The following is a 16,943-nucleotide window of genomic DNA, read 5'->3' as shown; positions in this document are numbered from 1 at the left end:
AAGCCCATTAAAAATCCCTGGGAGATAAAAATAGAATCTGGGCAATAAAGTCAAGTCTAACCTTTTTTATCCTTTGTGCTTTGTCTAATTTCACGTGCTCCTAGGGTCCCGCATGCAGAGGTTCCACACCCGGCACTTCAGACCAGATTTCCTAGTGCAGAATGGCTGGGTCGACACCTCAGCTCCTGGGGCCCAGTGCAGACTCCGCGATATAGAGCCTGAGCTACAGCCAACCCGGCCCTCGAGAGCTCCGCCCCCTCCCTCCCACTGACTCTGACAGGATCTCTACACAGCAGCCCAGCCCACAGCCCACGGGGTAGTACATGCTCTCACCTCTCCATTCTCTGATCAAAATATAAAGTTTCCTTTGCTTGTGAACCAAACTCAGTCTCGATCTGTTGGCCCCAATGACACTGGGCAGGGGGACACTTGTTGGGGTCCACTCTGGAGGATCAGTAACAGAAATTGAGACTATTGTAACCTCAATGAACAGATGTGTGAGCCAAAGTGTAGTTAACATAGAACAGTGTATAAGGCTCGGGTAAAATAAGATGTTTCTAACACTTCCATTGGATATTTCCATCACTTTATTATAAGCAAGTTCAGTGAAAAGGTTTGTCTTATTTGTCAGCTCAATATTAGAGAAACGAAGTGATTTCTTTCCAAGGATGTACATCTAATAATCTTGGTTAAACCTTCAATCTTGTTTTAAATGCTTTTCCATTGAAAATGATACCTCTCTTTCAGCTCCCCCATTTCTGAGAAGTATAAAATCTTATAATTTATTATTACCAAAGGGGAAAGGTGGGAGGAGGGATAAATTAACAGTTTGGGATTAACACATACACACTGCTATGTATAAAATAGATCATCAACAAGGAACTACTGTATAGCACAGGGAACTACACTCAACATTTTGCAATAACCTATAAGGGGAAATAATCTGAAAAAGAATAGATATTTTTATTGACATCATCTATCAATGACAGTTAAAGTGTAACCTAAGGGAAGCTGGTGGTGAGTGCTTCTGACCCTGAAGACTTCAATCATCTAAAGTTTGGACTCTGCCTACTTCCCAAGGCCCTTAATGAACATATGTGTAGCCGTAGCTTAAAAAATTCCCCAGTTTGGGTTTCGGGGAGACACTGATTTTGAAAAAGCCCTGGTGTTCTCCTTACATGAATGGGACTCTTCCTACTGCTAAAACATGTCTGTCACACCCAGAGGATGGTATACCGTCTGATCGGGAAGAGTTTGGAAAAGGCATCTCATCTCCTCATCTCCTGGTGCTCGGGTTCACCCCTCCAGCGTCTTTACTAACAGTCTCCCCACTTGGAGATGTCAGCACTGTCAACATCCTGTTGCGTACAGTTTGGAATTTGTCCAGAGGATGAAGCGGAAGGATGAGGAACAATGAGAGGCAGGTCCTACGTGTTCAGACAGGCACATGTCACTCTAATTTCCAATCAGGAAGACGAATTGACCAAAGGCTAGGGTTGCCCATGGAAACAGTATAGGGCTTGAGGAAATCCCGCTGCTTTGTGGCCAGTTCCCATAAACACAAGTTGAACAATAGAACTCAGGGGCAGTAAAATTCACAAAACTGCAGAGTTGAAAATATCCATCACTGAAAAATGTCTTGAGGAAAGTCAGAGAAAAGGACTTGTAAGCAAGGGAGAATGGCAGGAAAGGGATTTGAGGAGGTAGAAAGGACTCGCCATTAAGCACAAGAAAAGGAGCTGAACATTGCCAACATTGCAGTTGGCCAAAAAGGGTGTATGCGTTTTTTTTGTGTATATATTCAAGAAAAGAGCGTACACCTTTTTAGCCAACCAAACAGGTGGGCACTGGAAGTCAATACTACAAAAGACATCACTTCGCATCAGTCAGAAGAGCCATCCTCATAAAGCGTAAACAACAGAAATGCAGGACAGGGCAAGGAGAAGAGGGAGCCCTGTGAGACTTATAGTGGAAATGTATATTGCCAACGGCCATTCTGGAGAAGTGTATTGTGTTTACTAAAGCATCTAAACAATGAGCTACAGAGCATAGGGCACTTGCACTCATGGGTGTATATCTTGGGAAAAACAAAAATCGAGAGGACACAGGCACCCCAATGTTTACCCCCTCTCTGTTTAAAAGATCCTCGACTAGGATATAACTTAAATGTCTCTGGAGGGAAAAAATGGATAGAGATGTGGTACTTAGGTAGAGTGGAATATTATTCAGCCTGGAAATCAATGAAATATGGCCAGCTGTAACAACTCCGGAGGAGTTACGTATGATCATTCTAAGTGACAGAATTCAAAAAGAAGAAGACACATATCATAAGATATCACTTAAAGGTGGAATCCAAAATGGCTACACATGAAATAAATTACAAAACAAAAACATAGTCAAATATGTAGAAAACACACATAAGGCTGCTAAACGGGAAAGGTGGGGAGGGGTGAGGCATCATCCAGGAGGTTGAAATTAGCAAAGATACCATTCCAAATACCAAACTGATAATCAACAAGGCCTACACGGTAGCTAAAAGAACTGCACTCAGCACACTCAAGTCACCGGAAAAGAATATATACGACTGGTAAGAATCTGAAAAAGAATTTATTGATGTCTCTCTGTACGTGAATCAAGTGGATGTACAGCAGCAAGAAACAGAGCTTTGAAAATCAGCTGTAACCAATATAGTAATAAATTGAAAAAAATAAACGACAGAGAGACAGAGAAAACCTCTTACAACTTTTCCTCAGGGACGGTGATGCAACATGGATTGAACACATCTAGACCCACAGCAGGATGAGACATAAGGCTGGAAACTGTTTGCGCTAAGAGAAATGTGAGGTTGGGTGAGGAAATGCACACCCTTTAAAGTAATACTACCTGGTACCCATTCAATGGGTCCCAAATCTGCAGGTTCAAGGGATCTTCCTACAGCTAAAACATGCATGGAAAACCCAGAGGACTGTACACCATGTGATCGGGAGATGTGTCTAAAATGCACCTCATTTATCCTCTCCTGGTGCTCCTGTTCACCATTCCAGCCACGTTACTTAGAAGCTCCCCACTTGGAGAATCAGCACATTTAAACTTCTGTTTCACACATTTTGCAAATTGTGAGGAGGATGAACGGGAAGAGGGGGAACCAATGAGAGAAGAGTTGTAGGGGTTTGGACGGGCACATATCACTCTAATTTCCCATTAAGAATAAGAATTAAAAAAAGGCTCAGCCTGCCTCGCCGGAGCCAAAATAGGGCCTGAAGCAATCCTGCGGGTTTGAGGCCAGCTCACAAAAGAGCAACTTAAAACATGGAGCTCAGGGTCACTGCAATTCACAAACCTGCAGAGTTATAAATGAAAACTAACGTCCAAAAATATGTTGAGGTAAGGCAAAGAAGAGGATCTGAATGCAAGACAGAATTGCAAGAAACAGATTTCAAGAGATAGATTGGACTCGTCTTTAACGCACATGAAAAGCGGCAGAATTTCGACAATGATGCAGTTGGCCCAAAAGGGCGTATGCGATTTTTCCTGATTATATCCAGGAAAAAACGCATACGCACTTTATGGGCAACGAAGCAAGCAAGCAATGCAAATGTGCACAACAAAGAAGTCTCATTTCCCACCGGTCAAAAGGGCCATCCTAAAAAATTGTAAAAACCAGAAATGCAGGACAGGCCATGGAGAACAGGGAGCCTTTATACGCTGATGGGCAGTGTGTGAACTGCCGAGAGCCACTCTGGAGAAGTGTATGGTGGTTCCTAAATCATCTAAAAACAGAGCTACAGAGCATAGGACACTTCCAATCATGGGAGTATATCTAGGGAAGTCTAAAAATCAACAAGACACAAGCACACCACAGTTTAGGGCTACTCTGTTTACAAGAACCTCAACTTCAGTACACCTTAAATATCCCAGGAAAGAGAACAATGGATAAAGAAGATGTGGTACTTATGTACAATGGAATATCTCTTCACCATGAAATCAATGTAATAAGGCTAGTAGAAGGATAAAGAGTGGATTTAGGTCCGATAATACTACTTGAAATAAGTCAAACAGAAAAAGAAACATATCATAAGATATCACTTATAGAGGGAGGGTAAATATGGCTGCACAAGAAATGAATTACAGAACAGAACAGTGTCTCACATTTAGAAAACACACTTATGTCAGCTTAAGGGGAAAGGAGAGGTGGGGTGATGCATAAAACCAGAGTTTGAAATTAGCACAGATACCGTTCAAGAAACCAAATAGGTATTAGACAAGATCTACACCTTGCTCAATGAACTGGCCTCAACACACCCTATACACCGCAGAGAAATATATCTGAGTAATAAGAATCTTAAAACCCATGTATTGATATATCTCCATAAGGGAATCAAGTGTGTGCAGAGCGGCACAAACACAGCAGTGAAAATGAGCTAAACCCCATTATAGAAATAAATTTTAAAAACAAAACGCAGAAACAATGAAAGAGAGAAAAATTCTTACAAAATTCGCTCAGGGGCTGTGATGCAACCTGGATTGACCACATATAAACCCACTGCTGGATAAGACATAAGGCTGGACACTTGGGGCTGAGAGGATTGGTGAGCTTCGGTGAGCAACTGCCGAAAGTTTAATGCAATACTTCATGCTACTCATTCCAAGGGTCCCAACACTCCAGGTTGAAGGGAATCTTCCTACAGCTAAACCATGCTTGGGAAACCCAGCGACTGGTATACCATATGATCGGGAAAGGTTTCTAAAACGCACCACATTTTTCCTCTCCTGGGGCTCCGGATCGACATTCCAGCCGCTTTACTAACAACATCCCCACATGGAGAGTCAATGCCTTTAAGTCCTGGTATCGCACAGTCTTCAGTTAGTGCGGAGGATGAATGGGAATAGGGGGAACCAGTGAGAAACTAGCTGTAGCGGTTTCAATGGGCACATGTCACTCTAATTTCACATCAGTAAGAAGAATGAACCAAAGGCACAGCAAGGTGCCCCGGAAGAAGAATAGGGCTTCAAGCAATCCTGTGGTTATGGGGCAAGATCACAAAACTAAGAGCTGAAAAATGGAGCTAAGGGCCACTGCAATTCAAAAACCTGACTTGCCCAAAAAGGGCGTATGTGTTTTTTCCTGAATATATTCAGGAAAAAACGCATACGCCCTTTTTGGCCAACCAAGCAAGCTTGCAAAGGAAATCTGCACTACAATGAAGTCTCAATTCCCCCTGGTCAAAAGGGCCATCTGAAAAAAGTGTAAAATCCATAAAGGCATGACAGGCCATGGAGAACTGGGAGCCATCTTATGCTGATGGGCAGGATGTAAATTGCCAACAGCCACTCTGGAGAAGTGTTTGGTGTTTCCTGAAACATCTAAAAAACAAAGCAACAGAGCCTAGGGCACTTCCACTTATGGTACTATAGTTTAGGACAATTAAAATCAAAAAGACACAGCCACCCCAAAGGTTGGGACGGCTCTGTTTACAAGAACCTCATATACGGTACAAGTTCAATATCGCAGAAAGTGAAAAATGGATAAAGAAGTTGTGGTACTTACGTACAATGCAATATCACTCAGCAATGAAATCTATGTCATCAGGCCCGTAGCAGCATAATGAGTGGACTAAGTACGATGAATCTAACTGAAATAAGTCACACAGAAAAAGAAACATCATAAGGTATCACTAATACACGGAATGTAAACTTGGCTACACAGGAACTGAATTCCAAAACAGAACAGGGTCTCAAATTTAGAAAACCAACTTATGCTTGCTTAAGGGGAAAGGTGAGTTGGGGTGCTGCATAAAACCAGAGATTGAAATGAGCACAGATAAAGTTCCTTAAGCCAAATATGGAATAGACAAGAGCTACTCCTTGCTCAACGAAATGGACTCAACACCCCATATTCAACGCCTAGGAATATACCTGACTAGTAAGAATCATAAAACCTATGGATTTATATATCTCTGTAAGAGAATCAAGAGTGTGTACAGCGGCATTAAAGCAGTGAAAATCAGGTAAATCCCATAATAAAAATAAATTTCTTAAACAAAACACAATGACAGTGAAATAGAGAGAAATACTTAAGTAATTCATTCAAGGCTTCTGATGCAACCTGCATTTACCACATCTACACCCAGAGCTGGGTGACACATAAGGCTGGACACTTGGGGCTCATAAGATTGGTCAGGTTCGGTGAGCAAATGAAGACCTTTGAAGTCATATTGCATGGTACCCATTCCATGGGTCTCAACTCTCCAGGTTTAAGGGATACTTCCTTCAGCTAAAACATGCATGTGGAACCCAGAGTATGATCCACCATGTGATCGAGAAAAATGTTCAAATGTGTCTCACTTTTCGTTCCCTGGTACTCGGGTGCAACATGCCAGACGCATTACTAACACTCTCCCGACTTGGAGAGTCAGTGCCTTTAACCTCCTGTTTGGCCCAGTTTGCAATTTCTGCGGAAGATGAACAGGAATAGGGAGAACCAATGAGAGACTAGCTGGAGGTGTCTGGACGGGCAAATTTAACTCTCATTTCCCACCAGGAAGAGGAATTAACCAAAGGCTCAGCGTGCCGTGCCGGAACCAGATTAGGGCCTGGAGCCATCCTGCGGTGTTGCGGCCAGCTCACGAGAAAGCGAGTTGAAGAAAGGAGCTCAGGGGCACTGTAATTCACAAACCTGCAGAGTTATAAATGACAGCTATCGTCCAAAAATATACTGAAGTAAGGCTGCCAAGAGGACTTGAAAGCGGGGCAGAATTGCAGGAAACTGATTTCAGGAGGTAGACTGGAATTGCATTTAAAGCATAGGAAAAGAGGCAGAACGTCCACAATGATGCACTTGGCCAAAAAGGGCGTATGCGTTTTTTCCTGAATATATTCAGGAAAAAACGCATACGCCCTTTTTGGCCAACCAAGCAAGCTTGCAAAGGAAATCTGCACTACAATGAAGTCTCACTTCCCCCCGGTCAAAAGGGCCATCTGAAAAAAGTGTAAAATCCAGAAAGGCAGGACAGGCCATGGAGAACTGGGAGCCTTGTTATGCTGATGGGCGGGATGTCAATTGCCAACAGCCACTCGGGAGAAGTGTATGGTGTTTCCTGAAACATCTAAAAAACAAAGCAACAGAGCCTAGGGCACTTCCACTTATGGTCCTATAGCTTAGGGAAATTAAAATCAAAAAGACACAGCCACCCCAAAAGTTGGGACGGCTCTGTTTACAAGAACCTGGTTTACGGTACAAGTTCAAAGTCGCAGAAAGTGAAAAATGGATAAAGAAGTTGTGGTACTTACGTACAATGCAGTATCATTCAGCAATGAAATCTATGTCATCAGGCCCGTAGCAGCATAATGAGTGGATTCAGGTATGATGATTCTAACTGAAATAAGTCACACAGAAAAAGAAACATCATAAGATATCACTAATACACGGAATGTAACCTTGGCTACACAGGAACTGAATTCCAAAACAGAACAGGGTCTCAAATTTAGAAACCCAACTTATGCTTGCTTAAGGGGAAAGGTGAGTTGGGGTGCTGCATAAAACCAGAGATTGAAATGAGCACAGATAAAGTTCCTTAAGCCAAATATGGAATAGACAAGAGCTACTCCTTGCTCAACGAAATGGACTCAACACCCCATATTAAAGGCCTAAGAATGTACCTGACTAGGAAGTATCTTAAAACCTATGGATTGCTATGTCTCCGAAAGAGAATCAAGCGTGTGTACAGGGGCATAAACGCAGCAGTGATAGGATTGGAGAGGTTCGGTGAGCAAATGAAGACCCTTTGAAGTCATATTGCATGGTACCCATTCCACGGGTCTCAACTCTCCAGGTTTAAGGTATTCTTCCTTCAGCTAAACATGCACGTGGAACCCAGAGTATGATCAACCGTGTGATCGGGAGACGTGTTCCAATATGTGTCAGTTTTCGTCCCCTGGTACTCGGGTGCAACATTCCAGACGCTTTACTAACACTCTCCCTACTTGGAGAGTCAGTGCCTTTAACCTCCTGTTTGGCCCAGTTTGCAATTTCTGCGGAAGATGAACAGGAATAGGGAGAACCAATGAGAGACTAGCTGGAGGTGTCTGGACGGGCAAATTTAACTCTCATTTCGCACCAGGAAGAGGAATTAACCAAAGGCTCAGCGTGCCGTGCCGGAATCAGATTAGGGCCTGAAGCCATCCTGCGGTGTTGCGGCCAGCTCACGAGAAAGCGAGTTGAAGAAAGGAGCTCAGGGGCACTGTAATTCACAAACCTGCAGAGTTATAAATGACAGCTATCGTCCAAAAATATACTGAAGTAAGGCTGCCAAGAGGACTTGAAAGCGGGGCAGAATTGCAGGAAACCGATTTCAGGAGGTAGACTGGAATTGCATTGAAAGCATAGGAAAAGAGGCAGAACGTCCACAATGATGCACTTGGCCAAAAAGGGCGTATGCGTTTTTTCCTGAATATATTCAGGAAAAAACGCATACGCCCTTTTTGGCCAACCAAGCAAGCTTGCAAAGGAAATCTGCACTACAATGAAGTCTCACTTCCCCCCGGTCAAAAGGGCCATCTGAAAAAAGTGTAAAATCCAGAAAGGCAGGACAGGCCATGGAGAACTGGGAGCCTTGTTATGCTGATGGGCGGGATGTCAATTGCCAACAGCCACTCGGGAGAAGTGTATGGTGTTTCCTGAAACATCTAAAAAACAAAGCAACAGAGCCTAGGGCACTTCCACTTATGGTCCTATAGCTTAGTTAATTTAAAATCAAAAAGACACAGCCACCCCAAAGGTTGGGACGGTTCTTTTTACTGGAATCTCTTCTACGGCACAAGTTAAATATCCCAGAGAGCAAATAATGGATAAAGAAGTTGCGGTACTTATGTACAACAGAATACCACTCAGCAATGAAATCTATGTCACCAGGCCCGTACCAGCATAATGAGTGGATTGAGGCACGATGATTCTAACTGAAATAAGTCACACAGAAAAAGAAACATCATAAGGTATCACTAATACACGGAATGGAACTTGGCTACACATGAACTGAATTCCAAAACAGAACAGGGTCTCAAGTTTAGAAAACTAACTTATGCTTGCTTAAGGGGGAAGGTGAGTTGGGGTGCTGCATTAAACCAGAGTTTGAAATTAGCACAGATACCGTTCCATAAGCCAAATATGGAATAGACAAGACCTACCCCTTGCTCAACGAAATGGATTCAACAATGAGGTATCACCTCACACCTGGTAGAATAGGCATCATAGAAAATCTACAAGCAAAAAATGCTGGAAAGGGTGTGGAGAAAAGGAACCCTCTTCCACTATTGTTGGGAATATAAATTGATACAGTCACTATGGAGAACAATATGGAATTTCTTAAGAAACTAACAATAGAATTACCATATGATACAGCAATCCCAGTACTGGACATATACCCAGACAAAACCATAAATCAAAAAGAGACATTCACCGCAATGTTCATTGCATCACTATTTACAATATCGAGGTAATGGAAGCAACCTAAATGCCCACAGACAGACGAATGCATAAAGCCGTGGTACATATATAAAATGGAATATTACTAAGCCATGAAAAGGAATGAAATTGGGTCATTTGTAGAGACGTCGATGCATCTAGAGACTGTCATACAGAGTGAAGTAAGTCAGAAAGAGAAAAACAAATCTTGTATATTCATGCATATATGTGGAACCTAGAAAACCTGTACAGATTAACCATTTTGCGAGGCATAAATAGAGCAACAGATGTAGACAACAAACGTATGGACAACAAGGGGGGAAAGCTGTTGGGGGGGGTGGTGGGAGGAGTTGAGAGACTGGGATTGGCATGTATACATTTATATGTATAAAATAGATAACCAATAAGAACCTGCTGTATAAAAATATAAAATAAAATTCAAAATTAAAAAGAAATAAAATTTAAACAATAGAAAAAACAATTATTCCCTTCACATACATGTATTTATATGAATAAATTATTTCCATGCTTATATCTGTAAATACAAAAAAGAGGAATAAAATCTACCTTGAACCCAAAACGAAAAAGAGAAAAAAAACACAGAACCCACCAGTTCCACAGAGGAAAACCGTATCAGGGCACTTGCTCCAGTTGTAAACAATTCTGAAGTTGGTCAGTGGTGGGGAATCGTCTCCCATTCAGCCAGCAGCCCCCACGCAACAAGCGTCCTCATTGCAAAGCTGGGGCACCGTGCCGAGGCATCTGTGAGTAAACGTGAGCTGAGCCCCAGGCCAGTTGCTGCTGAACTATTCCCACCCATCCCAGGTAAAACACCTGAATATATACAAGGACTTGAAAGCCTAGAGGGAGGGCCATAGAGCCACACGAGTGACAGCATGCCGGCCGACTTGGTGCCTGCAGGCCAGCCAGGATGGTCCTGGCCCTGGGTGCTCTTCTGGAAGATTTCCATTTCCCTGCCTGAGATACCCGTCCTGTCCCTGCCCCCACTGCTTTTTTCCTTCCTCACCTCTGCCCAGGGAGAAATTCCAGCAGCAGGTATGGGTGACACATCTTCTTCTTTAGCAGGTGGCAGCCTGGCAACTGCTGCAGAAAGTCCAGCAGAGCCCCACTCACACTGGGCCACCCACAAAGCCGTGGCCTCTCACTCCCTCCCACCAGCCCAGCCCCGAGACTGCTGACAGGGCAGAGAAAATGGCGTCAGGCACGGCTGCAGGGGCTCTTGCTGCCTGGAGTGGTATTTATAGTGATCTCAACCCAGGCACACCTGGGGAGGGCTGGCCGGCACGGTAAGGCTGCCCAGGTCAGCCAATCATCACCCCTCAGGGGCTCACAGTTGCAGAAAATGGAACTTGCTGAACTGGCCAGGTCCAAGGAACAGGTGTGGGCTCCTGAGAGTCAGGATAGACAAGGGGCTGCAGCTTTGGCTTGTTTTCTAATCATTTTATCTGGCCCATGAGTGGGAGACAACTTCAAGAAAACCCTCTCCTAATGAGAGGAACCCAGGAGTCAGGGAGGGGAGGGGTGGGTGGTGGTTGGAGACAGAGGCCTGGTGCCCCGGGTGCAGTGGAAGTCTCTGGAAGACCAGGTGGAGGGAGGCCTCACGGAGTGATGCCCAGGGTCACAGACCTGTCGCAGCTGCTGTTTGTTAGTTCAAGTCCTGCTCTGAGGTGCTCTGTGTCAGCTCTGAGCGACAGGTGAGCTGGGGGTGCTCTGCAATGAGGGCTATGTGCACGGTTCCTGTGTGCCCAGCCCTGCCACAGTACCTGCAAGGGTAGCTCTGTATCCTGGGAGGGGCCTGACCACGAGAGCCCTGTGGCCTGGGGTGGGGGTGGGGTACCTGCCCAGGTGAGCTCCATATTCTGGGATTGGTCTGACCACGAGAGCCCCATGGGCTGCTGGGGACCTGGTAAAGGATGTCAGGACAGTCAGTGAAGCCACCGAGGATATACCTCCAGTTGCTCCTAATTCCTACACCCTGCTGGTCATTCTACCAACCACCAGGACATGGTATTCTGTATTAGTCTTCAATGATGCCTTCTTTTGTATTCCATTAGTCCCAGAGTCACAAGAAATTTTGGCTTGTGAGTGGCAGGACTCAACATACAACGAAAACAATACTTCCGGGCCGTCTGGCCCCAAGGGTGCAAAAATTCCCACACCATCTTTGGGGAAAGCTTAGCTAAAGACCTAAAAGTTCTACCTCTGGAAAAGGAAACCCTCCTTCAATATGCAGACGACATTCTGATCGCCAGCCCTACTAAGGAGGCCTCTGAACTACCAAGCCAATAAAGGATAGAAGTTGTCCAAGAAAAAGCTCAAATATCACAGACTGCCGTGACCTGCCTGGGCTTCATTCTCACAGAAGGTTGGAGAAGTCCATCCCAGGAAAGGGAAGAAACCATTTTCAGCCTTACCCCTTTCTAAAACTAGAAGACAGCTTAGGGGTTCCTGGGGAGGCCAGGGTTTGCTGCTTCTGGATCCCTAACTACAGTCTACTAGCTGGGCCTCTATATGAAACACTGAAAGGAAAAGATGATGATCCTTTTGAATAGAATCCAGAAGTGGCCTTTCAAGAATGGAAAGAGCAGTCAATTCAGACCCTTGCCCTGGAACTCCCTAATTTAGCTAAACCCTTTGACCTTTACATTCCCGGTGAAAGGTGAATCGCCATTGGAGAATTAGTGCAAAACCTGGGACCACTTGAAATGGAACAATGCAAGAATGCCATCCAGGTAGGATAAACTATGGTCACCAAGGGGCTTGGCCCACTGCCACATCTGGCCAAGATACTGGCGGTATCTAAAAACCTGGAAATCAGCAGCCCAAAAGGCCACCTCCCTCCTAAGGGAAAAGGACCCCACGTGGTGATCCTAACCACCAACCATGCCCTGAAGTTGCAGGGTTCGCTCCGTGGGCACACCGACCTCGAGTGAGGAGGCCCTCCAACTCCAACATCCAGAGAGATAACCGGGGGCAACAGGGCACCATGACGACTCGTGTGAACATCACTTGACCTGGACTTTCTCTCATAAAACAACAAGAGTGTGTCCCAAAAGAGTAGACTACTGCTTGCAGGACTTACTGCACCCAGAGGGGAGCTAATAATCTTGGCGGGGGAACCGTATATCACACTGTCACCATAGAAAAGCCTACAGACACCGTGATGATGGTGGCCAGTAAGACCGGCTGGACTCTTGTTTACTTCAAAAGGCTGTTGACTCAGTGGCCATCATGGTCCTTGATCACCACTGACCCTGGACTGTCTGGGAGTTGAGCGGGCAGGGCTCTGACACCTGGTGCTGTTTGTACGTTAATTCAGGGGCCTAATTGAAGAAAGCGCAGACTACTGGTCAGAGCATCTAGGCTGGCAGAAACGGTCGGCCTAAGGTGGCCGAACAAATGTGGGGCGGGGTGAAACCGGCCCCCACAGCGTCTCTGCACATCTCTTTCCTGGACCCTTGAAGGTCATTAGAATCTATAACACTTCCAATGCTGGTGCTCAGGTGGACGAGCAGGGAGGCAGGGGGCCTGGGGACAATCAACGTCACCTGGAGGCTGCTGGGGAGAAGCTCTGACCCTCGCCCCAGGGTATGAGGGCTCCCAACTCAGCACTCAGCAGTTACAGAAGAAGGGTCTGCACCCTCAGCACTCCAAGAATGAGGAACGGGACAAAAGGCAGAGGGGGGGTTTGTCCCCAGCAAAGCCCATTAAAAATCCCTGGGAGATAAAAATAGAATCTGGGCAATAAAGTCAAGTCTAACCTTTTTTATCCTTTGTGCTTTGTCTAATTTCACGTGCTCCTAGGGTCCCGCATGCAGAGGTTCCACACCCGGCACTTCAGACCAGATTTCCTAGTGCAGAATGGCTGGGTCGACACCTCAGCTCCTGGGGCCCAGTGCAGACTCCGCGATATAGAGCCTGAGCTACAGCCAACCCGGCCCTCGAGAGCTCCGCCCCCTCCCTCCCACTGACTCTGACAGGATCTCTACACAGCAGCCCAGCCCACAGCCCACGGGGTAGTACATGCTCTCACCTCTCCATTCTCTGATCAAAATATAAAGTTTCCTTTGCTTGTGAACCAAACTCAGTCTCGATCTGTTGGCCCCAATGACACTGGGCAGGGGGACACTTGTTGGGGTCCACTCTGGAGGATCAGTAACAGAAATTGAGACTATTGTAACCTCAATGAACAGATGTGTGAGCCAAAGTGTAGTTAACATAGAACAGTGTATAAGGCTCGGGTAAAATAAGATGTTTCTAACACTTCCATTGGATATTTCCATCACTTTATTATAAGCAAGTTCAGTGAAAAGGTTTGTCTTATTTGTCAGCTCAATATTAGAGAAACGAAGTGATTTCTTTCCAAGGATGCACATCTAATAATCTTGGTTAAACCTTCAATCTTGTTTTAAATGCTTTTCCATTGAAAATGATACCTCTCTTTCAGCTCCCCCATTTCTGAGAAGTATAAAATCTTATAATTTATTATTACCAAAGGGGAAAGGTGGGAGGAGGGATAAATTAACAGTTTGGGATTAACACATACACACTGCTATGTATAAAATAGATCATCAACAAGGAACTACTGTATAGCACAGGGAACTACACTCAACATTTTGCAATAACCTATAAGGGGAAATAATCTGAAAAAGAATAGATATTTTTATTGACATCATCTATCAATGACAGTTAAAGTGTAACCTAAGGGAAGCTGGTGGTGAGTGCTTCTGACCCTGAAGACTTCAATCATCTAAAGTTTGGACTCTGCCTACTTCCCAAGGCCCTTAATGAACATATGTGTAGCCGTAGCTTAAAAAATTCCCCAGTTTGGGTTTCGGGGAGACACTGATTTTGAAAAAGCCCTGGTGTTCTCCTTACATGAATGGGACTCTTCCTACTGCTAAAACATGTCTGTCACACCCAGAGGATGGTATACCGTCTGATCGGGAAGAGTTTGGAAAAGGCATCTCATCTCCTCATCTCCTGGTGCTCGGGTTCACCCCTCCAGCGTCTTTACTAACAGTCTCCCCACTTGGAGATGTCAGCACTGTCAACATCCTGTTGCGTACAGTTTGGAATTTGTCCAGAGGATGAAGCGGAAGGATGAGGAACAATGAGAGGCAGGTCCTACGTGTTCAGACAGGCACATGTCACTCTAATTTCCAATCAGGAAGACGAATTGACCAAAGGCTAGCGTTGCCCATGGAAACAGTATAGGGCTTGAGGAAATCCCGCTGCTTTGTGGCCAGTTCCCATAAACACAAGTTGAACAATAGAACTCAGGGGCAGTAAAATTCACAAAACTGCAGAGTTGAAAATATCCATCACTGAAAAATGTCTTGAGGAAAGTCAGAGAAAAGGACTTGTAAGCAAGGGAGAATGGCAGGAAAGGGATTTGAGGAGGTAGAAAGGACTCGCCATTAAGCACAAGAAAAGGAGCTGAACATTGCCAACATTGCAGTTGGCCAAAAAGGGTGTATGCGTTTTTTTGTGTATATATTCAAGAAAAGAGCGTACACCTTTTTAGCCAACCAAACAGGTGGGCACTGGAAGTCAATACTACAAAAGACATCACTTCGCATCAGTCAGAAGAGCCATCCTCATAAAGCGTAAACAACAGAAATGCAGGACAGGGCAAGGAGAAGAGGGAGCCCTGTGAGACTTATAGTGGAAATGTATATTGCCAACGGCCATTCTGGAGAAGTGTATTGTGTTTACTAAAGCATCTAAACAATGAGCTACAGAGCATAGGGCACTTGCACTCATGGGCGTATATCTTGGGAAAAACAAAAATCGAGAGGACACAGGCACCCCAATGTTTACCCCCTCTCTGTTTAAAAGATCCTCGACTAGGATATAACTTAAATGTCTCTGGAGGGAAAAAATGGATAGAGATGTGGTACTTAGGTAGAGTGGAATATTATTCAGCCTGGAAATCAATGAAATATGGCCAGCTGTAACAACTCCGGAGGAGTTACGTATGATCATTCTAAGTGACAGAATTCAAAAAGAAGAAGACACATATCATAAGATATCACTTAAAGGTGGAATCCAAAATGGCTACACATGAAATAAATTACAAAACAAAAACATAGTCAAATATGTAGAAAACACACATAAGGCTGCTAAACGGGAAAGGTGGGGAGGGGTGAGGCATCATCCAGGAGGTTGAAATTAGCAAAGATACCATTCCAAATACCAAACTGATAATCAACAAGGCCTACACGGTAGCTAAAAGAACTGCACTCAGCACACTCAAGTCACCGGAAAAGAATATATACGACTGGTAAGAATCTGAAAAAGAATTTATTGATGTCTCTCTGTACGTGAATCAAGTGGATGTACAGCAGCAAGAAACAGAGCTTTGAAAATCAGCTGTAACCAATATAGTAATAAATTGAAAAAAATAAACGACAGAGAGACAGAAAACCTCTTACAACTTTTCCTCAGGGACGGTGATGCAACATGGATTGAACACATCTAGACCCACAGCAGGATGAGACATAAGGCTGGAAACTGTTTGCGCTAAGAGAAATGTGAGGTTGGGTGAGGAAATGCACACCCTTTAAAGTAATACTACCTGGTACCCATTCAATGGGTCCCAAATCTGCAGGTTCAAGGGATCTTCCTACAGCTAAAACATGCATGGAAAACCCAGAGGACTGTACACCATGTGATCGGGAGATGTGTCTAAAATGCACCTCATTTATCCTCTCCTGGTGCTCCTGTTCACCATTCCAGCCACGTTACTTAGAAGCTCCCCACTTGGAGAATCAGCACATTTAAACTTCTGTTTCACACATTTTGCAAATTGTGAGGAGGATGAACGGGAAGAGGGGGAACCAATGAGAGAAGAGTTGTAGGGGTTTGGACGGGCACATATCACTCTAATTTCCCATTAAGAATAAGAATTAAAAAAAGGCTCAGCCTGCCTCGCCGGAGCCAAAATAGGGCCTGAAGCAATCCTGCGGGTTTGAGGCCAGCTCACAAAAGAGCAACTTAAAACATGGAGCTCAGGGTCACTGCAATTCACAAACCTGCAGAGTTATAAATGAAAACTAACGTCCAAAAATATGTTGAGGTAAGGCAAAGAAGAGGATCTGAATGCAAGACAGAATTGCAAGAAACAGATTTCAAGAGATAGATTGGACTCGTCTTTAACGCACATGAAAAGCGGCAGAATTTCGACAATGATGCAGTTGGCCCAAAAGGGCGTATGCGATTTTTCCTGATTATATCCAGGAAAAAACGCATACGCACTTTATGGGCAACGAAGCAAGCAAGCAATGCAAATGTGCACAACAAAGAAGTCTCATTTCCCACCGGTCAAAAGGGCCATCCTAAAAAATTGTAAAAACCAGAAATGCAGGACAGGCCATGGAGAACAGGGAGCCTTTATACGCTGATGGGCAGTGTGTGAACTGCCGAGAGCCACTCTGGAGAAGTGTATGGTGGTTCCTAA

The sequence above is a fragment of the Lagenorhynchus albirostris genome, chromosome 4 (genome assembly GCF_949774975.1).
Source record: "Lagenorhynchus albirostris chromosome 4, mLagAlb1.1, whole genome shotgun sequence".
In the NCBI taxonomy this organism is placed as follows: domain Eukaryota; kingdom Metazoa; phylum Chordata; class Mammalia; order Artiodactyla; family Delphinidae; genus Lagenorhynchus; species Lagenorhynchus albirostris.
The sequence above is the reverse complement of the archived record's forward strand: the minus strand, read 5'-3'. Positions refer to the sequence as shown.